This window comes from Tachyglossus aculeatus, unplaced genomic scaffold (genome assembly GCF_015852505.1).
Source record: "Tachyglossus aculeatus isolate mTacAcu1 unplaced genomic scaffold, mTacAcu1.pri scaffold_214_arrow_ctg1, whole genome shotgun sequence".
NCBI lineage: Eukaryota > Metazoa > Chordata > Mammalia > Monotremata > Tachyglossidae > Tachyglossus > Tachyglossus aculeatus.
Genome location: NW_024044930.1, coordinates 52,528 through 77,209, shown reverse-complemented (window position 1 = coordinate 77,209; position 24,682 = coordinate 52,528). Strand labels below are relative to the sequence as shown.

Genomic DNA, 24,682 nt, shown 5'->3' with positions numbered 1-24,682 from the left:
AAGAGAGCTAGCTTGGCGGATGGGCAGAGGGAGGGCATTCCAGGCCCGGGGGATGACGTGGGCCGGGGGTCGATGGCGGGACAGGCGAGAGCGAGGTACAGTGAGGAGATTAGTGGTGGAGGAGCGGAGGGTGCGGGCTGGGCAGTAGAAGGAGAGAAGGGAGGTGAGGTAGGAGGGGGCGAGGTGATGGACAGCCTTGAAGCCCAGGGTGAGGAGTTTCTGCCTGATGCGCAGATTGATCGGTAGCCATTGGAGGTTTTTGAGGAGGGGAGTAATATGTCCAGAGCGTTTCTGGACAAAGATAATCCGGGCAGCAGCATGAAGTATGGATTGAAGTGGAGAGAGACACGAGGATGGGAGATCAGAGAGAAGGCTAGTGCAGTAGTCCAGACGGGATAGGATGAGAGCTTGAATGAGCAGGGTAGCAGTTTGGATGGAGAGGAAAGGGCGGATCTTAGCAATGTTGCGGAGCTGAGACCGGCAGGTTTTGGTGACGGCTTGGATGTGAGTGGTGAATGAGAGAGCAGAGTCGAGGATGACACCAAGGTTGCGGGCTTGTGAGACGGGAAGGATGGTAGTGCCGTCAACAGAGATGGGAAAGTCAGGGAGGGGACAAGGTTTGGGAGGGAAGACAAGGAGTTAAGTCTTCGACATGTTGAGCTTTAGGTGGCGGGCGGACATCCAGATGGAGATGTCCTGAAGGCAGGAGGAGATGCGAGCCTGGAGGGAGGGGGAGAGAGCAGGGGCAGAGATGTAGATCTGGGTGTCATCAGCGTAGAGATGATAGTTGAAGCCGTGGGAGCGAATGAGGTCACCAAGGGAGTGAGTGTATATTGAGAACAGAAGGGGACCAAGCACTGAACCTTGGGGAACCCCCACCGTAAGAGGATGGGAGGGGGAGCAGGAGCCTGCAAAAGAGACTGAGAAAGAACGACCGGAGAGATAAGAGGAGAACCAGGAGAGGACAGAGTCTGTGAAGCCAAGGTCAGATAACGTGTGGAGGAGAAGGGGGTGGTCCACAGTGTCAAAGGCAGCTGAGAGGTCGAGGAGGATTAGGACAGAGTATGAGCCGTTGGATTTGGCAAGCAGGAGGTCATTGGTGACCTTTGAGAGCGCTGTTTCCGTGGAATGAAGGGGACGGAAGCCAGACTGGAGGGGGTCGAGGAGAGAGTTGTTGTTGAGGAATTCTAGGCAGCGCGTGTAGACAACTCGTTCAAGGAGCTTGGAAAGGAATGGTACTCACCTTCTACTTTCTTCTCCTGCAGAGCACGAATGGCAGGAAGAGGTTTCTGCAGGGCACTGGAGTCCAGATGAGGGGCTGGATTGTGTCCAATAAATTATTCCATCAATCAGTGTTATTTAGTGAATGCTAACTGAGTGCAAAGCACTGAAACAAACCCTTAGAAGAGTACAATACAACAGAATTGGTAGACATTTTCCATGCCCTCAAGGAGTTTACAGGTTATAGTGTTGTGATTAGTCCTCTTAGTCTCTACTGCAAAGCAGAGTTAGTCAGCAAGAATTTTCATTTAGCATTAGAGCCTGAAGGAAGGGAGGAATGTTGTTATGTAAGTATTCCATACTCTCTGTCCAGATCTCTCTTGAAGAGAGACCCTGGGATCCTGGTAGAGCAAAAAAAAAAGAGAGATTGGATCTTGTCTGTGACCAAACCAAAGGAGGAATTTGAGAGTTCCTTGGATTGTTAGGTACAAATTAACTGTTCTGTTGAAAATCACAATTGTGACTCAATCATCATTTGATCATTATTTGGAAGTGTGGAGTTCTGTGAGCCTGCAACAGGTTTTGTGTTTGTTTTTTAAGCACCAGGCACTATGTGTCAGGTATTGTACTAAACCCAGGAGTAGACTCAAATTAATCAGGTTGGACACAGTCAATATTCAACATGGGGCTCACAGTCTTAATCTCCATTTTAAAGATGAGGGAAATGAGGCACAGATTAGTTAAGGGACTTCCTCAAGGTCTCACAGCAGACATGTGGCAGGGATAGGATTAGAATCTAGATCCTTTGACTCCTAGGCCCATGATTTTTCCACTAGGCCACACTGCTTCTCCAAAGTGTAAGCATTCTCAAAAGTGATCCCTGGATTTGGGTCCCAGAGGCTGAGCCTGTAGCAGAGTACCCTGGACAGGGACCTGGTACCATGATCAGAGAAACAATCAGGTTCTCCCCTTCGACCTGAGGTGTAATGCAAACTCGGGCACAAGCTCATTTCCTAACCTCGGTGTCTGCGCGGTCGATCCAGGGATACTTAGTAGCAAGGACACTGGGAACTTGGGGAGCAGGGCAGTTAGTCCAGGGATAAACAAACCAGCAGAGGGTCTGCTAATTCTGTTGGATTGTACTCTCCCAAGTGATTTATACAGTGCTCTCCACATAGTAAGCACTCAACAAATACCATTGATTGATTGACAGGGTTTTCCCAGGGAGAAATTGGACCCTTCTCTGTCTCTATGGGAGCTACTTTGTAAGAGCCCAGAAAAAGGAGGAGAAAGGATACCTCAGATTGGGAACTGCTAGGAGTCTTGTAGCATAACTAGTTGAGGATGGATAAATTGGCTACTTGTGGGAGATGAGAATCACTAAAGAGACCAAAGCCTGTATTGAAATTGTCTTTAACCAAGTTTGTTACATTGAGGCTCCGAAAGCAGTCTCTCACGAGAGAGGTCAGCTTTTGCCCTAGACAAATGGTTTATAATGTGTAATCTAATAGTCATGTCATAGATGAACGTACAGGAATTGAGTGCACCTTCTGTGTTCCCATGTGCATAGAATGGTTTTTGTTGAGGTGGACTGGCCTGTGCGGTGAAAAGGGTATGTGGCTTTTGTAGAAACATGCTTAGATCTACTGGTGTGGCTTCGGGGATTGGGCATTATTCCCTTGGTTTTAAATTTCTAATGTCTACCTTTTCAGAAATTCTTGATATAATCTGATTATAGCAGAGAATCTAATCTATCTTTTTTATTTTATTCATAGCCTCCTTGGGAAGAAAGGGAAACCTCTGGTGGCTGGAACTTGAAGTCACCTACACAAGCACATATTCCTTTTCACTTTCTCCATGTCCACATTGATCTTTGAGAACTTCAGTGTCCACACAGATGTTCCTGATGACCCTTTCACTGCCCGCTTACTATCATGCCTTAACCCCGCTGACCTCCTGCTCCTCCCCACCTCACCCAATCACCAACATGGACATGCACTTGATTTCATCATCTCTAATCACTGCATAGTCTCTACCCTCACCAACTCTGAAACCCCACTATCTGATCACAACCTCTTCACTTACCTCCTCTCCCACACAACTCCTTCTCGTAAATCTGTATTATTCCCTCACTGAGATCTCTGATCTTTGGACCCCATCCAATTTTATCAACTCATCCTTCCCCACTTAGCCTCCACACCCAACTACCCACCCTTAATGACCAAACGGATACTTTAAACACCATCCACTTCACTGAACCCAACTCATTCGCCCCCATCTCTTCGTTAATCTTGTATCACTAACCCACAGCCCTGTATCTTCTGCACAGTCCACCTCCTTCACTCCTGTGCTCAAGGTGAATAGTGCTGCTGGCAGAAATCTAAATATCATGCCGACTGTCCACTTCAAGTTTATCCTTGCAGGCATTAATCTGCCCTCTCCTCTGCCTGCCAGAATTATTTCTCCACTTTTATTATCACCAATGCCCTTCACCCTTGTCAGCTGTTCCAGACATTTACTTCCCTCCTCAGGCCCTCTGTTCTCCTGCATCCCCCATCCCTTGCCCCCTTGATATAGCCACCGACTTTATTAACAAAATTGACACCATCAGGTGTGAGCTCCATAAAATTGCCCCTGACCCTCCTCAATCCCTCCCCCTTCCGGACCCCTCTTCATCTCTCCCAACTTTGCCAGCATTATTTCTAGAGAAGATCTCCTGCCTTCTCTCAAATGCCACCCCCTTGACCTGCACATCTGTCATCCGTTGCCGGGGGATGGGTTCATCTGGGATTCAGCGTGGCGAGAGAGAGAGAGAGAGAGAGAGAGAGAGAGAGAGAGAGAGAGAGAGAGAGAGAGAGAGAGAGAGAGAGAGAGAGAGCAGGGACAGGAAAGCTGAGTTTTATACAAAACGTATTCCTGTGAAGTGAATTGAATGATGTGGTCATTTTGGATGTGGCAAACTGAGCCTTCATTTTAGGAGGCCCCTCTAAGGAGGAATATGATTTTTAATTATATTAGAGCTTGCCTATCGGAGGAATAAACCTATGTGCCACTTGCGCATGGCAAAACACCTAGTTCCCACCCAGGAGGAGTTCACGTATGTTTTGTTCACACGTGGCGAGGCAGCTATCTCCCACCCACGAATGCTTCCCACTTGGAGGAATCAACTTATGCATTACACACCCATGGCGAAGAACCGTAGCTTCCAGGCCCACGAGTGTCAAACAAGACACTCAGCCATCCCACAGCTCCTCACTTGGTACAGGCACAGTGGGCATCCCATGCTCTGGGCAGAGGTGACATGCAGCCAGCTGTTGTAAGTCTCGATCCACTGCCCAGAAGGTCAGAGGCCATAGGTATTCCCTATGCTCCTAAGCCATTCAAGCTTCCAGCCTCAGTTTATCAAATCCCCGCCCTCACCTCATCCTTCATACCTAATTTGACTGACATGGGGGCGTGTGCCAAGGTGACCCTCGGGACCGACCATCCCAAGGTCAAAATGCTACCTGTGATGTAACTTCTCTGGCCGGAGGGGGCGGGGCAGAAATATAGGTGTCCCTCACCTCCGTGTCGACCAAATAAGGTATGGGGGATGAAAGGGTCAGAGATTGAGCAAGCAGAGGACGGAAGCCGGGACCGCCCAAGACACGGGTAATAAATGCCTGTCCCCTCTGACTTTCTGGACAGAAGACCGAGATGCGCAGTGGCAGCAGCCCGTGTCTTTCTCTGTCCAGAGCTCCAGACTCCGGTTCTGCAACCAGAACCAACACACTGTGGAAAGGTCCGTGGGACTGGTGGGTGTCTCGCCGAACGTCTATGAATGAGAGCCAGGTGCTCGGCTATGGACGGGTAACATAAGTGGATTCCTCCCGTGTTAGGAGAGCACATGGTGTGAGCTAGCCGCCTCCCAACTTGTGCGGGTAATGCATGAGTGAACTCCTCCCGAGTGGGGCACATGTGGGCGAGAGCTAGCCATCCCAACACGTGCGGAGAATGTAAGTGGATTCTTCCCTTATGGGAAAATACGTGGATTCTTCCCGTGTAGGAAAGCACGTGGATTCATCCCGTGTGGGAAAGCACGTGGCGAGATCTAGATGCCTCACCCAAGTGCGACTAAAGTATGAGTGTGTTCCTCCTGTTAGGGAAGCTCTAATATTACTAATTACTCACATTTCTCCCATAAGGGAAGTTCATTTAATTGCATCTAAACAATTAAATAATTCAAATTGCCTCGCGGAATGCATTTTACATAAAACTCAGGTTTTCTATCCCCGGCCTCTTTCTCTCTCTCTCGCTGCGCCGATTCATGAACGAACCCGTCCCCCGGCGACGAGTGACATAAATGGGGACGGGGATGGGATCAGCGATAGGCGATAGAGAGCCGGGAGGGCCGTTTGAATTCCTTGAGAATCAGGGATGGAACGTCCCGAGATGTGAGATGTGACAGTTCCGAGCTGGAGGAGCTCACTTCCTCCAGGAGGCCTTCCCAGACTGAGCCCCTTCTTTCCTCTCCCCCTCGTCCCCCTCTCCATCCCCCCGTCTTAACTCCTTCCCTTCCCCACAGCACCTGTATATATGTATATATGGTTGTACATATTTATTACTCTATTTATTTATTTATTTATTTTACTTGTACATTTCTATCCTACTTATTTTATTTTGTTGGTATGTTTGGTTCTGTTCTCTGTCTCCCCCTTTTAGACTGTGAGCCCACTGTTGGGTAGGGACTGTCTTTATGTGATGCCAATTTGTACTTCCCAAGCGCTTAGTACAGTGCTCTGCACATAGTAAGCTCTCAATAAATACGATTGATTGATTGATTGATTGATTGATGTGACAGGCCCTGGGTGGACGACCACTGGGAGTAACCAGCCAATCTGATGAGGGAGTTTTGTGATAGGCGGGAGGCTACACAAATCAGGAAAAAGGAAGGAAAGACCACCCTCCTCGGTATACTAGCAATCGCGCTGCAAGCCACTGCCCGGGACCGACGATAGTGGCGGCAGGAAGGGAAGCACTAGAGGCGAAACTAAAGGAATGTGACACGAAATGCCTCCTACTGCACACAGTGGTTGAGGTAAAAATGCAGCAGGCGACCATCTAGAGAAGAAATTGGGACCCTGGGTGGCTAAGGAGTTAGAAGGGTCGGTTCTTGGTCCCCTTCTGTTATCTGTCTACATTCACTCCCTTGGTGAACTCATTCGCTCCCACGGCTTCAACTATCATCTCTATGCTGATGACACCCAAATCTACATCTCTGCCCCTGCTCTCTCTCCCACCCCTCAGGCTCGTGTCTCCTCCTGCCTTCAAGACATCTCCATCTGGATGTCTGCCCGCCATCTAAAACTCAATATGTCCAAGACTGAACTCCTTATCTTCCCTCCCAAGCCCTGCCCTCTCCCTGACTTTCCCATCACTGTGGCCGGCACTACCATCCTTCCCGTCTCACAAGCCCGCAACCTTGGTGTCATCCTCGACTCTGCTCTCTCGTTCACCTCTCACATCCAATCCGTCACCAAAACTTGCCGGTCTCACCTCTGCAACATTGCCAAGATCTGTCCTTTCCTCTCCATCCAAACCGCTACCCTGCTGGTTCAATCTCTCATCCTATCCCGACTGGATTACTGCATCAGCCTCCTCTCTAATCTCCCATCCTCCTGTCTCTCCCGACTTCAATCTACACTTCACGCTGCTGCCCGGATCATCTTTGTGCAGAAATGCTCTGGGCATATTACTCCCCTCCTCAAAAATCTCCAGTGGCTACCAATCAACCTACACATCAGGCAAATCTCCTCACTCTCGGCTTCAAGGCTCTCCATCACCTCGCCCTATCCTACCTCACCTCCCTTCTTTCCTTCTACAACCCAGCCCGCACCCTCCCCTCCTCTGTCGCTAACCCCTTCACTGTGCCTTGTTCTCTCCTGTCCCGCCGTCGACTCTGGCCCACGTCCTACCCCTGGCCTGGAATGCCCTCCTTCCACACGTCTGCCAAGCCAGCTCTCTTCCTCCCTTCAAAGCCCTACTGAGAGCTCACTTCCTCCAGGAGGCCTTCCCATACTGATCCCCCTCCTTCTTCTTTCCGTCCTCCCCCCCATCACCCTGCCCTACGTCCTTCCCCTCCCCAAAGTACCTGTACATGTGTTTGTACATATTTATCACTCTAGTTTACTAGTACATATTTACTATTCTATTGATTTTATTTTTTTAATATGTTTTGTTTTGTTGTCTGTCTCCCCCTTCTAGACTGTGAGCCCGCTGCTGGGTAGGGACCGTCTCTATATGTTGCCAACTTGCATTTCCCAACCGCTTAGTAGAGTGTTCTGCACACAGTAAGCGCTCAATAAATACGATTGAATGAATGAATGAATGAATGAAAGGAAACACCCCATAACTGAGCAGGAAATTAAGTAGGTCGTGTACTCGGAGCTTTGTGGGGAAAATTCCTTTGAGGAGGGGGAGCAAGATCCCGATCTCTTACTGGAACTGGAACTGCACCCTTCCCCGTGGATTGGGAGGTGCTCTCGCAGAACCCAGAAAAGCAACCCAAGCCCCTCTACCCTTTTATCAAAGAATAGCAGAATCCTGACCGAAAGGTCACCACCCAGACTACAAGCTTCACAGCCCCCACGTAGCTCTCGAAAAAGTTTTCCCGGGACCCCAGGGAACCGGTGATAAGCTAGCTGGCTATGGTATGGAATGGAGCAGCCGCCCAGGTGGACATCAGCCCAAATGAAATCAGCCATCTAGAGTTGGGTCCAGAGGTGTATGTGAACCACAATCACACTCAAGGTCATACCCTTTGGACCCTCACGGTACATTGGGTCTGGACAGTCCTCCGGAGTGAGCAGAGAAGGGCTGGCACCCTCTGGTGGGCCGACTCAGCTACATTAAAACAGCATCTTCTGGTGCTTGGAATTGAACATCTCCTGGATGAGAGGGAGAAAACTCAGAAACCTAGACCCTGGTTCCTTCCTTCCCAAGAGGGTCTACTTTGTGCAATAGTAATGGGTGCATCCCCAGGGCCGGAGTGCGGGCTGGCCCACCGTTTAAGGGATAGGGCCACTTGGGCACAAACCTGGAGGACTTTGGTCAATGTGGTCATCAGTGACTGGTTCCTATTCCAGTCCTCTGAGGTGCTGATTACCGGGCATGTAGCAACTGTGATTGGGAAGGACCTGGCGTTCAAGAGGGCAGAGCCGGTTCTAACGAGTACTAAAAGGGGCACTGTTACCCATCGTCCGGGGACGGGTTCGTTCAGTAATCGGCGCGGCGAGAGAAAGGCCGGGGATGGAAAGCCTGAGTTTTATATAAAATTTATTCCACGAGTCGAATTGAATTATTTAATTATTTAGGCACAATGGATTGAACTTCCTTTTTCGGGAGGAATGTAATCAATTAGTAATATTACAGCTTCCCTAACGGGAGGAACACAATCAAACGTTACTCACACGAGGGTGAGGCGGCTAGCTCTCACCCATGTGCACTTCCCACTCGGGAAGAATCCACGTGCTTTCCCACATGTTAGAAATCCACTTACTTTCCCACATGGGAGGAATCCATTCCATTACCCGCACACGTCCTGGGCGGCTAGCTCTCACCGTGTGCTCTCCCTACATGGGAGGAATTCACTTATGTTCCCCATCCGAAGCGGGGCACCTGGCCCCCACCCACGAGACACTTACCCGTCCCGCGGCCCTTTCCTCTGTGGGTTGGTTCTGGTTTCAGAGCGGGCATCTGGCCTTCTGGTCAGAGAAAAATCCATGGGCTGCTGCTGCTGTGCGGCTGATCCTCCTGCTGCTACATGTCTTGGTGTTCTGCCCCCAAAAGGTCAGATGCGACAGGTATTTATCACCCGTGCTCCTAGGCCATTCCAGCTTCCGGCCTCAGTTTATCCAATCTCTGCCCTCCCCCCTCCTCCATACCTGATTTGATTGGCACGGGGACGAGGGACACCTATTGTATTCCCGGTTTGGGTTTGTCAATCTAGCAGTTTGGGTTGTGAGGGAGGTATCCCACCCTCACTTCCGAGTTCTGCCTGCTTTCTCAGGTGGCCACGAGATAGCATTTGACCTTGAGATGGCATGTAACCTCAGAGTCACCTTGGAACAGGCAACCAACGACCCCAACAACACATAGGTTCAGGAAGACTGGGCTCAGGAGAATGCGTGGCCATATGGTGGGACTTAAGGAGTGGGGCTCTCCTATGGACGAGCTCGATGGGCTGCCCACACATATACTGAAACTGCTCACTCGGGAAGGTAGACAAATGACCCCAAACCCCACGGAGGAGGGAAACTAGAAGGGGGATCCGGTGGACCCGGCAGTGGCTGCAGCCCTCTCACAGTCTGGGTGCTCCCCGCATATGATCGTCCTAGTGAATGATCGTCTTCCTGTTAGACACCAGGGCCCATATATCTATGATTGGGAGGGATGCTTGGCCAGGGGGCCAACCATCCTTTATGGGAAAGGTTGCCATAATTGGGGTCACCGGAAAACAGCAGACCCTCGCTGTAACCCAAGCCAAATTAGTCCTGGCTAATGTCTACGTGAAGACAGTGGCACTACCATTAGGCCTTATGAGCATCCTGGGAATGGACGTGATCCGGGGAGAAACATAGGACAGTGATTGGGGACTGTGGGCTATTGGCATACCACCTGGAGAGGCGAACACTAATGTGCCTCCTGCTGGGGGTTCAGTGGTTTCACTCCTACAGATGGCATGATGTATTCCCACCTCCCAGCCCATGAACATTCCCCAGTATCGCATCACCCCTGAAGCTAGGCGCCCCTTTGCAGCACTACTCAAGGACCTCGAGGTGAAGAGAATTTTCCGCCGTATCAGTTCAGCGTACAACTCCCCAGAGTGGCCATTTAAGAAGCCAAATGGTGAGTGGCGTTTGACGGTGGACTACTGCCACCTAAACAAAGCCACGGGGCCCCTTCACACACCAGTCCCCAGTATCAAAGATACTGTCCGAGTCATTGATACGGGGGAATTATTTGGATGGCACCCTGGATGTGAAAGATATGTTTTCCATTGTTCCCAGTCATTCAGAGGACCAAGAGAGGTTTGCTTTCACCTGGGATGGAGTTCAGTATATTTTCACACAGCTCCCGCAAGGATACAAACACAGTCACCATCATCATCATCATAAATCGTATTTACTGAGCGCTTACTGTGTGCAGAGCACTGTACTAAGCTCTTGGGAAGTACAAGTTGGCAACATATAGAGACAGTCCCTACCCAACAGTGGGCTCACAGTTTAAAAGGGAGAGACAGAGAACAAAGCCAAATATACTAACATAATAAAATAAATAGAATAGATATGTACAAGTAAAATAAATAAATAAATAAATAGAGTAACACATATATACAAACATATATACATATATACAGGTGCAGTGGGGAAGGGAAGGAGGTAAGATGGAGGAGATGGAGAGGGGGACGAGAGGGAGAGGAAGGAAGGGGCTTAGTCTGGGAAGGCCTCCTGGAGTAGGTGAGCTCTCAGTAGGGCCTTGAAGGGAGGAAGAGAGCTAGCTTGGCAGATGGGCAGAGGGAGGGCATTCCAGGCCCGGGGGATGACATGGGCCGGGGGTCGATGGCGGGACAGGCTAGAACGAGGTACGGTGAGGAGATTAGCGGCAGAGGAGCGGAGGGTGCGGAGTGGGCTGTAGAAGGAGAGAAGGGAGGTGAGGTAGGAGGGGGCGAAGTGATGGAGAGCCTTGAAGCCCAGGGTGAGGAGTTTCTGCCTGATGCGCTGATTGATTGGAAGCCACTGGAGATTTTTGAGGAGGGGAGTAACATGCCCAGAGCGTTTCTGGAAAAAGATAATCCGGGCAGCAGAATGAAGTATGGATTGAAGTGGGGAGAGACATGAAGATGGGAGATCAGAGAGAAGGCTGATGCAGTAGTCCAGACGGGATAGGATGAGAGCTTGAACGAGAAGGGTAGTGGTGTGGATGGAGAGGAAATGGCGGATCTTGGCAATGTTGCGGAACTGAGACCGGCAGGTTTTGGTGACGGCCTGGATGTAAGGTGTGAACGAGAGAGTGGAGTCGAGGATGACACCAAGGTTGCGGGCTTGTGAGACGGGAAGGATGGTAGTGCCGTCAACAGATATGGGAAAGTCAGGAAGAGGGCAGGGTTTGGGAGGGAAGGCAAGGAGTTCAGTCTTAGACATGTTGAGTTTTAGGTGGCGGGCAGGCATCCAGATGGAGATGTCCTGAAGACAGGAGGAGATGCGAGCCTGGAGAGAGGGGGAGAGAGCAGGGGCAGAGATGTAGATCTGGGTGTCATCAGCGTAGAGATGATAGTTGAAGCCGTGGGAGCGAATGAGGTCACCAAGGGAGTGCGTGTAGATCGAGACCAGAAGGGGACCAAGCACTGAACCTTGGGGAACCCCCACAGTAAGGGGATGGGAGGGGGAGGAGGAGCCTGCAAAAGAGACTGAGAATGAACGACAGGAGAGATGAGAGGAGAACCAGGAGAGGACGGAGTCTGTGGAGCCAAGGTCAGATAGCGTGTTGAGGAGAAGGGGGTGGTCCACGGTGTCGAAGCAGCTGAGAGGTCGAGGAGGATTAGGACAGAGTATGAGCCGTTGGACTTTGCAAGCAGGAGGTCATTGGTGACCTTTGAGAGGGCAGTTTCCATGGAATGTAGGGGACGGAAACCAGACTGGAGGGGGTCGAGGAGAGTGTTGTTGTTGAGGAATTCGAGGCAGCGCGTGTAGAACACTCGTTCAAGGAGTTTGGAAAGGAATGGTAGGAGAGATATGGGGCGATAACTAGAAGGTGAGGTGGGGTCAAGAGAGGGTTTTTTTTAGGATGGGAGAGACATGGGCATGTTTGAAGGCAGAGGGGAAGGAATCAGTGGAGAGTGAGCGGTTGAAGATGGAAGTTACGGAGGGGAGAAGGGATGGAGCGAGAGATTTCATGAGATTAGAGGGAATGGGGTCAGAAGCACAGGTGGCCGGAGTAGCACTTGAGAGCAGGGATGAGAGCTCCTCTGAAGATACTTCTGGGAAGGATGGGAGAGTAGCAGAGAGTGGTGAGAGCCGGGGGGTTGGAGAAGGAGGGGAAGTGACTATGGGGAGGTCGGACCTGATGGATATAATTTTATCAATGAAGTAGGAGGCCAATTCGTTGGGGGTGAGGGAAGGAGGAGGGGAGGAACCGGGGGCCTGAGAAGGGAGTTGAATGTACGGAAGAGCTGGCGGGGGCGATGGGCATGGGTGTCAATAAGGGAGAAGAAATAGTTTTGTCTGGCAGAGGAGAGGGCTGAGTTAAGGCAGGAAAGGATAAACTTGTAGTAAACAAGGTTGACATGGTGTTTAGGCTTTCGCCAGCAGCGTTCGGCAGCTCGAGCATAAGAGCGAAGGAGGCAGACAGTGGCTGTGATCCAGGGCTGTGGGATAGTGGTACGAGAGCGTCGAAGGGAGAGGGGAGGGAGTGAGTCTAGCTGAGTAGAAAGGGTAGAGTTGAGAGCAGTAATCTGATCATCAAGACTGAGTAGAGAGGAGAGGGCGGCGAGGTGGGGTGTGAGGCGCTCCGAAAGATGGATGGGGTCAAGAGAGCGGAGATCTCTGTGAGGGAGTAATATGGATTTACAGGGGAAAGGAGTGTGAGTGAGTATGCTGGTGAGAAGATTATGATCAGAGAGAGGGATTTCAGAGTTGGTGATGGTGGACACAGTGCAACGATAGGAGATAATGAGGTCTAGGGTATGACCAAGTTGGTGAGTGGGTGAGGTGGGGTGTAGGAAGAGGTTGGCAGCGTCGAGGAAAGATAGAAGGCAGGTGGCAGAGGAGTCATCAGGGATATTCATGTGGATGTTGAAGTCTCCGAGGATCAGAGTGGGCATGGAGAAGGAGAGAAGGAAGGTGAGGAAGGGGTCAAAGTCGTTAAAGAAGTTGGAAGTGGTGCCGGGGGGGGGGAGCGGTAGATGACGGCTACAAGAATCTGGAGGGGGTGGTAGAGGCGAATAATGTGGGCTTCAAAGGAAGGGAAGGAATGGGAAGGGGGAGGAGGGATAGTGCGTAAGCGACATTGGGGGGCGAGAAGGAAACCGACACCTCCTCCTTTTCCGGTGAGTCTGGTGGAGTGGGAGAAGAAGAGGCCTCCACTGGAGAGAGCAGCAGAAGAGACCGTGTCGTCTGGAGACAGCCATGTTTCAGTTAGGGCGAGGAGGAGTAGAGAGCTGGAAAGGAATAGGTCCAGGATGAAAGGGATCTTACTTAAAATGGAGCGGGGGTTCCAGAGGCCACACTTGGCAGCCGCTGTCGAGGGAGGGGAGGGAGGGGGAAGGGTGAGAGGGGTTGGGATGGTTTGGATTGGGATGAGTTGGCGGGGTCCTGGGCGGGGAGAGTGGGTGGCGATGGGAAAGGGAAAGCAGTCCTACCCTGGCACATCGTATGCTTGCTCAAGAGCTGCAGAAGCTCCTCTCACCCTCTTAGAGGATTGTGATATTGCAGCATGTAGATGACATCCGGATAGGGGGGACCTCAGAGGAAGAAGTCAGGGAGATGACGGACAAGATCCTCCATCACCTAGAATCATTAGAACTGTAGGTCCCAGAGGGAAAGCAGCAGAGGCCAGCCCAAGAAATCACCTTCCTAGGTGTCTGCTGGTTGGCAGGTCACCGCTCGATACCCCAGGAGACCTTGACCACCCTGAAGAACCTCCCTCCCCCTACCTCAAAGTAAGACCTCTGACAGGTGCTAGGGACAATGAGATTTTGGAGGGCACATGTCCCAGGGTTTAGTGCCATTGCCCGGTCCCTTCATAATCTTTTGAAATAGCACAGCCAGTGGGAATGGGGGAAGATACACCAAGAAGCCCTCTCCCTCTTGAGTGAGCTGATCCCGGTGTACCAATCCCTTCGGCCCATACACCTTTCCCATGCCTTCGTAATACATGTTGCTGTTGGCAGCTCGAGATACCAGTGGGGATTGTGGCAGAAGGACCCGAGGGGAAACTGGGGAACGCCCGGTCAAATTTGGATCACGTAGCTGGCAAGGCGCACAGGCCCAATACACTTTTTATGAGAAGACCCTCTTAGCCTCTTATATTGTCCTACTGCATACTGAGGGTACCACGGGCACCCGCCCAGTGACCCTAGAGTTCCTGCTCCCAGTTACTAAGCAGATTGTGAGTAGATGTCCTCCCCCACTGGTGACCGCCCAAAGTGCTACCATAGAGCTCACCTCCTCCAGGAGGTCTTCCCAGACTGAGCCCCCTCCTTCCTCTCCCCTTCCTTCCCCTCTCCATCCCCCCACCTTCCATCCTTCCCTTCCCCACAGCGCCTGTATATATGTATGTCTGTTTGTACGCATTTTTTACTCTATTTATTTATTTTACTTGTACATATCTATTCTATTTATTTTATTTTGTTAATACGTTTTGTTCTGTTCTCTGTCTCCCCCTTCTAGACTGTGAGCCCACTGTTGGGTAGGGACCGTCTCTATATGTTGCCAACTTTTACTTCCCAAGCGCTTAGTACAGTGCTCTGCACACAGTAAACGCTCAATAAATACGATTAGTTGATTGACTTATTGATTCTCTAAATCCACCATCACGTGGAGGATGCTGGAACCACGAACCCGGGGCACTTTACAGAGTTGGTGCAGGCCGTGGACTCTACTGCGGGGGATAAGAATTGGGACCCAGCCTCCCCTATCCCTGAGTCACCCCCTGTGTTTTCCCTGAGTACTGTGATAAGGGAATGGGAGGGAGTCTGGTTTACTGACGGATCTGCCCATCGAACAGGAGGGGTTTGTCAGGTCAAGGCTGGAGCCTCTGAGCTCCGAACTGACCATACCCTTCGGAAACTGATACAAGCTTCTGCCCAGGAGGCAGAAGTGGAAGCAGTCCTCTTCGCAGATGAGGCAGGAGTCCAGACCATATACACAGACTCTTATGCAGTGGTTAGGGCACTGGAAGGTGGAGGGGTGGCAGGTCCACAAACGCCCTGTACAAGGACGGAATATTTGGGAAATACTGTCCGCCATTGTGTCAGAAAGGGCCCTGGCCATAGGACACGTATCTGAACTTCAAAGGGATGGGTCTCTTGGAGCCCACTGGAACAGTGAGGCTGACCAATTGGTCTTGGCCCTGGAAATCAACTCCAGGACTGCCCACTGGGATGAGGATTCCCTCCTCCGGATAGCTGTGGCCCTTCACCAATGGGTGGGACACACTGGTGCAGATGATCTATGGGGCCAGTGCAGCGCCCGTGGCTGTCCTGTAATGCAACAGCAGTCTGGGGAAGTCATCTGTAACTGGGAGACCTGCCAGCTCCACCAGCAGTGGTTCCAGGAAGACCAGGCCTTCTGCAACTTGAGGGAAGGGAAGGTTTTATGTGGTCAGTGGCAAATTGATTTTGTTGGGTACCTCCCACCCTCCCCGCAGGGCTGGAAGTTTATCTTGACTGGAGTGGAAATTCCGAGCGTCCTGGACCTTGTGAATCCATGTCCCAGTGCCGACACCCGGCAGGTTCTATTAGGGCTGAGCCAATTGTTTTTCCACCTCCCCATCCCCCAGTAGATCCAATATGACAGTGGATCCCATTTTAAAAACCAATCTCTGCAAACCTGGACCCGGGACCAGGGAATCCAGTGGACATTTCACGTGCCATATCGGCAGCAAGGTAATGGACTGGTGGAACGGTGGAATGGACTCCTAGAGGGGCAGCTCAATTTACGAACATGACACATGCCAGGCGCAGCCACCTCACTCCAGGGGTGGGACTGTTACCTCTGGGAAGCGGTCCGTGCGCTAAACAACAGGTAGGCACCCACTGACAGCCCCAAGAGCTGTGCCTTTGCTGGCATGGCAAGTAAACACCCTGTCACCCTCCCCCGAGAGGGTCACCGGAGGCAGATTGGGGACCGTGTCGTTTTTCAGCATCCCCAGAAAGGCTGGTTATGGGTTACCCTTATGAAGCCTCTGACAGGGCAAGCCTGGGCAGCTAATACCGATGAGGGTTGACCACTATCTCTGGTAGAGACTTGGATATCCTCCAAGACCTAGACTCTTCTCTCTTGCAGACACCACACCTGAGAGAGGGTGAATGACGATGAATCGCTCTATGAAGCTGCTTGACCTGCACATGATCTTGGCCCTGGAGTGCGGAGAACCCATCGCAACACCTTCCTGAAGTCCTTGGCCCACTGCAGCCGGGACCTGAATCTTTTGAAGTGTTGGGTTTGTGGGCATGCCCCATTGAATAGCGAGGGGCGGTATCTCCTTATAGCACATCCTTATGACAACTCCACCTTGTTCAATGCTACAGGAGCCCCTCTACCCTGCACCCCCGACCCTGTCTCCGAACCAGCAAATAATAATGATAATAGCATTTATTAAGCGCTTATTATGTGCAAAGCACTGTTCTAAGCGTTGGGGAGGTTACAAGGTGGTCAGGTTGTCCCACGGAGGGCTCACAGTCTTCATCCCCATTTTACAGATGCGATAAATGAGGCACAGAGAAGTTAAGTGACTTGCCCAAAGTAACACAGCTGACAATTGGTGGAGCTGGGATTTGAACCCATGACCTCAGACTCCAAATCCCTTGCTCTTTCCACTAAGCCACGCTGCAAATGCCATCACATACCTTATGATGAGTGAGTGGATTGACCAGGCTGTCTCCTCATTCTGCTTTCACAATACTGGCACCAAATTCCGGGCGGGCAACAGTTCACATGTATGTAATGCATCTAAGCTCCGGGATGGGCACGGAATCATGGCCAGGCCCAGAAAGGGGTGGATGTCTGTTCTTATGGTCTGCTCACTGAAAACAGGACCTTTGATAATTGTGGCACCTCCCCCTGCGCCGTACTGACCTATCTCGTAAGTGGCACCCATGCCTATCAGTTGCTTCCTCCTGGGTGGGGAGGACTGTGCTTCCTCATTTTTTGTGCTCTCGGCTGTCCACCAAACAGAGCCGCCCAGAAGGCCGACTCTGAAACCATCGGCGGGGGTTCCAATCTGAGACAGACCGGTTTTTCAGGATCATCTTTCCGGTATATGGGGTTGCATAGGCGGCTTGCTAAGTACTTAGCCTGGCTAAACTAGTTGAACAGAAAACACAGCTGCCAGCCTTCAGACCCTCAGAGACAAACAGAGAGCAATCCGGACGACCATCCTCCAGAACCGGATGGCCCTTGACTTTCTCCTCCCCAGCCAAAGAGGGCTCTGCAAACTCATCATAAATGAATGTTGTACTTTCATCCCGGACACTTCTAGACCGTTGGATGCGATTGTTGCTGATATGTACCATGGGTTGACCAGTACCATGATGATGACACTAATGGAGGACTTTGGATCTGGTTACAAGGACTCTGTAAAAGCTTGGGGAGCTCGCTATTCCATGAGTTGTAAATGCTTTTGTTCCCGCCTGTGGGTTTAGTGGGAGGATGCTGGTTACTATGTTGCTGTTCCCTTCCCCACGGCACCTGTATATATGTATATATGTTTGTACGTATTTATTACTCTATTTATTTACTTTACTTGTACATATCTATTCTATTTATTTTATTTTGTTAATATGTTTTGTTTTGTTCTCTGTCTCCCCCTTCTAGACTGTGAGCCCACTGTTGGGTAGGGACAGTCTTTATATGTTGCCAACTTTTACTTCCCAAGCGCTTAGTACAGTGCTCTGCACACAGTAAGCGCTCAATAAATACGATTGACTGATTGTTGCTCGGCCCTATCCACGCAGGTGTGACGAACGCTACAGCCATCCCTGGCTCTTGCCTCTTTGTGCTACCTTAAGACCATTGTAGTCCAACAGTCCCCCTCCCCACCTCCAGTATACACACCTTGAGGGCTCCATCTCCCTTCACCCCTGGCTAGGGGATGGGGCGCTGTCCTCTGCGTCGACCAACAGATCAATGTTCCTGGCTCCCGTCACTAGCCAGGGAAGGATATCGGCCCATGCAGTCAAGGGAGGGACAGCGCTGGAGGGCACGGCCCCCAGCCCCACCCCACCACCATGCATCCTGTAGGGGACGCAGGGAGGGGTAGGGTCAGGTGGGCTTGGATGGCGAGGGTGGTATGTGCCAAGGTGAACCTGGGTGCCAACCATCTCAAGGTCAAAATGCTTTCTGTGCCTTAACTTCCCTGGCAGGGAGCGGATGGGGCAGAAAGATAGGTATCCCTCATCTCCGTGTCGATCAAATAAGGTATGGAGGACAGGAAGGGCGGAGATTGAGTAAGTGTAATCAATGTAAGCCAGGACAGCCCGAGGCACAGGTAATATATTCCTGTCGCCTCTGACGTTCTGGGCAGTGGACCGAGACGTGCAGCAGCAGCAGCCCTCGTGTCTCCCTTGCCCAGAGCACCAGACGCCTGCTCTGCAACAACCAGGACCAGAGCACTGAGAATGGAACCACGGGACGGGTGAGTGTCTCACTGAACAATCGTGGGCGGGAGCCAGGTGCTTCACTATGGGCGGGTAACACATAAGTGGATTCCTCCCAAATAGGAAATGCATGTGGGTGAGAGCTAGCCATCTCACCATGTGTGAACAAACCGTAAGTGAATTCCTCCTAGATGGCACTTGCGTGTTTTGCCACGCGCGAGTAACACACAAGTATATTCCTCCCGATAGGAAAGCTCTAATATCATTAAATAATCATATTTCCCCTGAAAGGGAGGTTCAATTTGCTGAGTCTAAAATAATCAAATAGGTCAATTCACCGCGTTCAAAATAATCAAGTAATTCAATTGGCTGCATCAAAAATAATCTGATAATTCAATTCTCCTCGCGAAATAAATTTTGTGTAAAACTCAGCCTTTCCATCCCTGGTCTCTGTCTCTCTCTCTCTGCCTCGCTGATTCCCAAAAGAACCCGTCCCAGGGCGACGGGAGATAGCCTGGATGTCAGAAGGAACTAGGTTCTAATCCCTACTCTGCCTCTTGTCTGCTATGTGACCTTGGGCAAGTCATTTAATTTTTCTGTGCCTCAGTTCCCTCACCTGTAAAATGTGGATTAATACTGCGAGGCGTATGTGGGACAGGGACTGTGTCCTACCCAAGGTCATGCAGCAGACAAGTGGCAGAGGTGGGTTAGAACCCACAACCTCTGACTCCCAAGCCTGTATTCTTGCCACTAGGCCATGCTGCTAGATGTGTGTGCGTGTGTGTGTGTGTGTGTGTGTGTGCATGTGTGTGTATACCCAAATAATTCATTTTGTAAGTGTTGTGAATATTTTTATATTTATCACCCCTATTAAAACCTGTAATCTCCTCGTGGTCAGAGATGTGCCCCTTAGTTATCCAGTACTTCCCGAGTGCCTAGTAAAGTAGAACTTAGCAAGTGGATGCTCAAGGCATGATAATAATATTACTACTTGAGTGTTCAGACAGAGGCAGCAGGAGGCAAAAGCATGATGGAGGGTCTGTCGGCTGGTTGACACTACTGAACAACAGTTAGTCATGGAGACTGCTTTTGCATTCTTATTAAATGTGAGTGAACAGAGTTAGGGTCATGTGCTGAGAAAATTATACAATCAGAGGTCTTAGGAGGAGAAGCACCCCAGCAAGAGAAGGAACAGTAAAGCCAAGAGCCAAAGCAAAGAGCCAGACCCTGCGGGGTTTATGCTGTTCCACAGGGGTTAGGGGCAAGACTCACATAAAGTGACCAGCAGTGGTCCTTGCAGACAGTGGAGCTTCATGTACATGTGATGTTACAGGGGCTGCCAGGTGTGCAACATTCGTAATGGCCATACAACACACCGTTTTGCCAAATTTTTCTGAGTCCACCCGAACCTGAAGTAAGCCTCTGGGGTATCCGTGATGCTTCCACTTGCTCCAGAGACTTTCCCTTCCCTGCCAGATTCCTTGGAGTTGTCACTTCCAAGTTCAGGGTTAAGCTGCTGGAGCCACAGAGGAGGGAGCTTGTGCCCTGAAAATAAAAATAATGGGCATAAAAGCATCAGGGTCCAAAATATAAAGATCACATTTATTAAGAGATTATTATGTGATGAGCACAGTGACTCAGGATCATTCATTGTCATATTTATTGAGCACTTACTGTGTGCTAAGCACTTGGGAGAGTATCAAACACAAGGTGTTGAAGGAGGAAGAAGTGATGATCTGTGAGATATGAAGGGAGAGGGCGTTCCAGGCTAGAGAAAGGACTGCGTGAGCGGTTGGAGGCAAGATACATGAGGTCAAGGTATGGTGAACAGGTTGGCATTACAGGAGTGAGCATGTAGACTAAGGTGTAGGGGGAAATCAGAGAGGGAGGAGGGAGCAAAGTGATTGAGTGCAGTAAAGTCAATGGTAAGGAATTTCTGTTTGATGTGTAAGTGGATGGGCAACCACTGGAGGTTCTTGAGGAGTGTGGAAATATGGACTGAATGATTTTACAGAAAAGTTATCTGGGCAGGAGAATAAAGTTTGGCCTGGAGTGTGAAGAGACTAGAGACAGGGAAGTCAGTGAGAAGGGTGATGCAGTAATCAAGGCAGGATAGGATAAGTGCTTGGATTAATGTGGCAGGAATTTGGATGGGGAGAAAAGGGCAGATTTTGGAGATGTTGTGAAGATTGAACCAACAGGATTTGGCAATAGATTGAATGTGTGGGTTGAATGAAAAAAATATATTGCCAAGGCTACAGGCTTGGGAAGTACGGATGATGGTCATGCTGTCTACAGTGCTAGGAAAGTCGGGGGGAGGTCAGGGTTTGAGTGGGAAGATGAAGAGTTCTGTTTTGGACATACTAAATATGAGGTGTTTGTGGGATATCCAAGTAATAGTAATAACAATAATAATGGTATTTGTTAAGTGCTTACTATGTGCCAAGCACTGTTCTAAGTCCTGGGGTAGATACAAAGTAGTCAGGTTATCCCACGTGCGGCTCACAGTCTTAATCCCCATTTTACAAATGAGGTAACTGAGGCACAGAGAAGTTAAGTGACTTGTCCAAAGTCACACAGCTGACAAGTGCTAGAGCCGGGATTAGAACCCATTACCTCTGACTCCCAAGCCCATGCTCTTTCTACTAAACCATGCTGCATATGTAGAGGTGCCCTGGAGACAAAAGGAAATATGAGACAACAGAGAAGGAGAAAGATCAGTGCTGAACATGTGGTTTGGGAAATCAACCATATAAAGATAGCAGTTGAAACCATGGGGGCAAATGAGTTCTCCAAGCGGTTGGTGTAGATGGAGAATAAAAGGGAACCCAGAACACCTTGAGGTATTCCTACTGTCAGGGGATGGGAGGAAGAGGAGGAGCCTCATCTCTCTCCTTCTCTCCAGTCTCACATTTCCTTCTGCTTTCAAGACATCTCTACTTGGAGTCCATTCTTCACTCTGCTGCCCGGATCGTTTTCCTACAAAAATTTTCTTTCCATGTTTCCCCATTCCTCAGGAACCTTCACTCGCTTGCTGTTCCCCTTCTGCATCAAACAGAAACTCTTTACCATCGGCTTTAAAGCAGTCAGTCAACCTTGCCCCCTCCTACCTCACTTTGCTACTACTCTCCTACTACCACCCAGCCCACATACTTTGCTCCTCTAATGCCAACCTACTCATTTTACCTCAGTCTCATCTATTTCACCACCTACCTCTTGCTCATGTCTTGCCTCTGGCCTGAAATGCCTGCCTCTTCACATTATTCGATAATTACCCTCTCCACCTTCAAAGCCTTTTTGATGATATATCTTCTCCAAGAGGCCTTCCCTGCCTTAGATCTTATTTCCTTTTCATCCACTCCATTCAGCATTACCCTGATTTGCTCCCCTTATTCGCCAGACTGTTTATCCTCCAGCACTTATGTTTATCCATAATTCTTTTTTTATATTAATGTCTGCCTCCCCCTCTAGATTGAAAGCTCGTTGTGGGCAAGTACTGAGACTGTTATATTGCTATATTGCACTCTCTCATTTGCTTAGTAGAGTACCCTGCACACCGTGGGTGCCAAATAAATATAATGATAATAATAACAATAATAATAATAATAATAATAGTATTTGTTAAGCGCTTACTATGTGCGGTTGTCCCACGGGGAGCTCACAGTTTTAATCCCCATTTTACAGATGAGGTAACTGAGGCACAGAGAAGTTAAGTGACTTGCCCAAAGTCACACAGCTGACAGTTGGCAGAGTAGGGATTTGAACCCATAACCTCTGACTCCAAAGCCTGTGCTCTTTCCATTGAGCCACGATGGTTGATTGATTGATTTAGCCTTCAAAAAGATTGAGAAGGAGTGGCCAGAGGGATAATAGAACTGGAAGAAGATGGTGTTGGTGAAGCCAAGGTTGGATAATGTTTCCAGGAGAAGGGTGTTGTGGGTAGTATCAAAGGCTGCTGAGAGTCTGCGGAAGATTAGGATGGGGTAGAAGCTGTTGTACCCTTCATTCACCACCACCCCTGCTCAACTTCACAGCATTTATGTACATAGCTATAATTTCTTTGTGTTAATGTCTGTCTCCCTTTATAGGCTGTAAGATCATTGTGGGCAAGGAACAGGTCTACCAACTCTGTTGTACTGTACCCTCCCCAGAATTTAGGACAGTGCTCTGCATAGAGTAAGCACTCAATAAATATCATTTATTGATTACATCCCTGTCCCCCAAAGAAGGAGCCCAAACTAAGAATTAAGGAGAGCCAGTTTCTTATTTTATAGATGAGGAAACTGAGACTCATAGAGGTTAACAGATTTGTCCTAGGTCACCAGCAAGCCAGTGATACAGTCAGGATTAGAATCCAGATCTTATGAGGCCCAGTGCCCCACAATTTCTACTAGACCACACTGCATCCTAGTAAGACGAGGGACAGACCAGCAAAGAACCAGGTTGCTCAGATTAAATCCAGGTGCATGGCGCATAAGGACTCATTCTAGGGTCAGTAACTCTTGGCTCATACTCTGGGCAGTAAGTCTTGAAAAACCAACGGGATGTTGTCACCAATGAGCTCTGGAGTCTACAAGCACTATGGCTCCCCCGGACATCTCACGGAATCCTCCATGGAAGGGCAGCTGCTTTCTTTAGGGCACTGGGGAACCCAATTGGGAAAACTGGGAACTGATGCTATCACAGAGACTTTCCTGTCAAAGCCATAAACCTGCAAGAAGACACGAGGAGAGGTGTGTCTAGGATCAGCAGGAACCCAAGCTCCCCAATGCTGGTTTGTCCCAGAGAGTCTAGGTGAGCGGGCACTGAAGGTGATAGGGAATGACACATCACATTTGCGAGGTTTTCTCACGTCATAGTTACTTTTTGCACATGGTGTTTGTTAAGGACTTATTCAATGTGCTAAACACTGGGTAGATACAACTGAATCAGATTGGACACAGTCCCTGGCCCATACAACATTCACAATCTAAGGGATACCTTGTCCTCATTTTAATTTACTGAGGCCCAAAGAGGTTATGTGAATTGCCCAAGGTGACACAACAATCCCAAACCGCTGGAAAGGTTAATTTACAATAGTTATTATCAATTCTTCACCATCAACTTGCTTCTTAAGTCACCGCAATCAGGCCCTTAACCTTTTCACCTTACCGAGATAACACTCTTTAAGGTTCCCAAGACCCTCCCTAGAACCACATCCAAAGGGGACCAATCTGTATAATTCTTCCCAGAATTCTATGTTGCCTTTGTCGGCGTGGACCAATGCCACCTCCTTGAAACCCTATCAGGTCTTGGTTTCGCTGACAGGGTGCTAACCTGGAACTCCTCCTATCTCTGTGACTACTCCTTAATTTATTCTGAATTTATTCAGAGAAGTAGCATGGCTCAGTGCAAAGAGCCCGGGCTTGGGAGTCAGAGGTCATGGGTTCAAATTCCAGCTCCACCACATGTCTGCTGTGTGACCTTGGGTAAGTCACTTAAGTTCTCGGAGCCTCAGTTACCTCATCTGTAAAATGAGGATGAAGACTGTGAGCCTCACGTGGGACAACCTGATTACCTGGTATCCCCCCTAGCGCTTAGAACAGTGCTTTGCATATAGTAAGTGCTTAACAAATGCCATTGCTATTATTATTATATTTTGCTCATTCCTCTGCTGCCTGTTATTCCTAAATACTGGGGCAGCCCCGGCACTGTTCTGGGTTCCCTCTCTTGAGGAATGTTTCCACTCACATGGGTTCAGCTTCTAATTTTTTTGTGTACAACTCCCAAATCCATATCTGCAACCCTGACCACTTATTTAATCTGCAATCCTGCATTTCCTCTGACCTCCAACACATCTCCATTTGGATGTCCTGCTGGCATCCCGAAATGAACTAAAATTGAGTTACAAATCTTCCCTCCTAAATATAATTCCCCTCTAGACTTTCCTGTCTTATTCAATATCATCACCATTCTCCACCCCTGAAAGTCCACAATCTCTGGTTTAACTTGAATTACTGTCTTTCAATTTTCACATCCAATATTCTGCCAAAGGCTGTTGGTTCTTTCCACACAGTACCTCATGCAGCAAAACTTTCCTCTCCATCCAAAGTACCATTTTTTGTA

General features: G+C 49.6%; 1 pseudogene; it reads left to right on the top strand.

Annotated features, from left to right (window-relative positions):
- Positions 1-16,288: 16,288 nt before the first annotated feature.
- On the top strand, positions 16,289-18,040 carry LOC119923665 (annotated as a pseudogene).
- Positions 18,041-24,682: the final 6,642 nt, after the last annotated feature.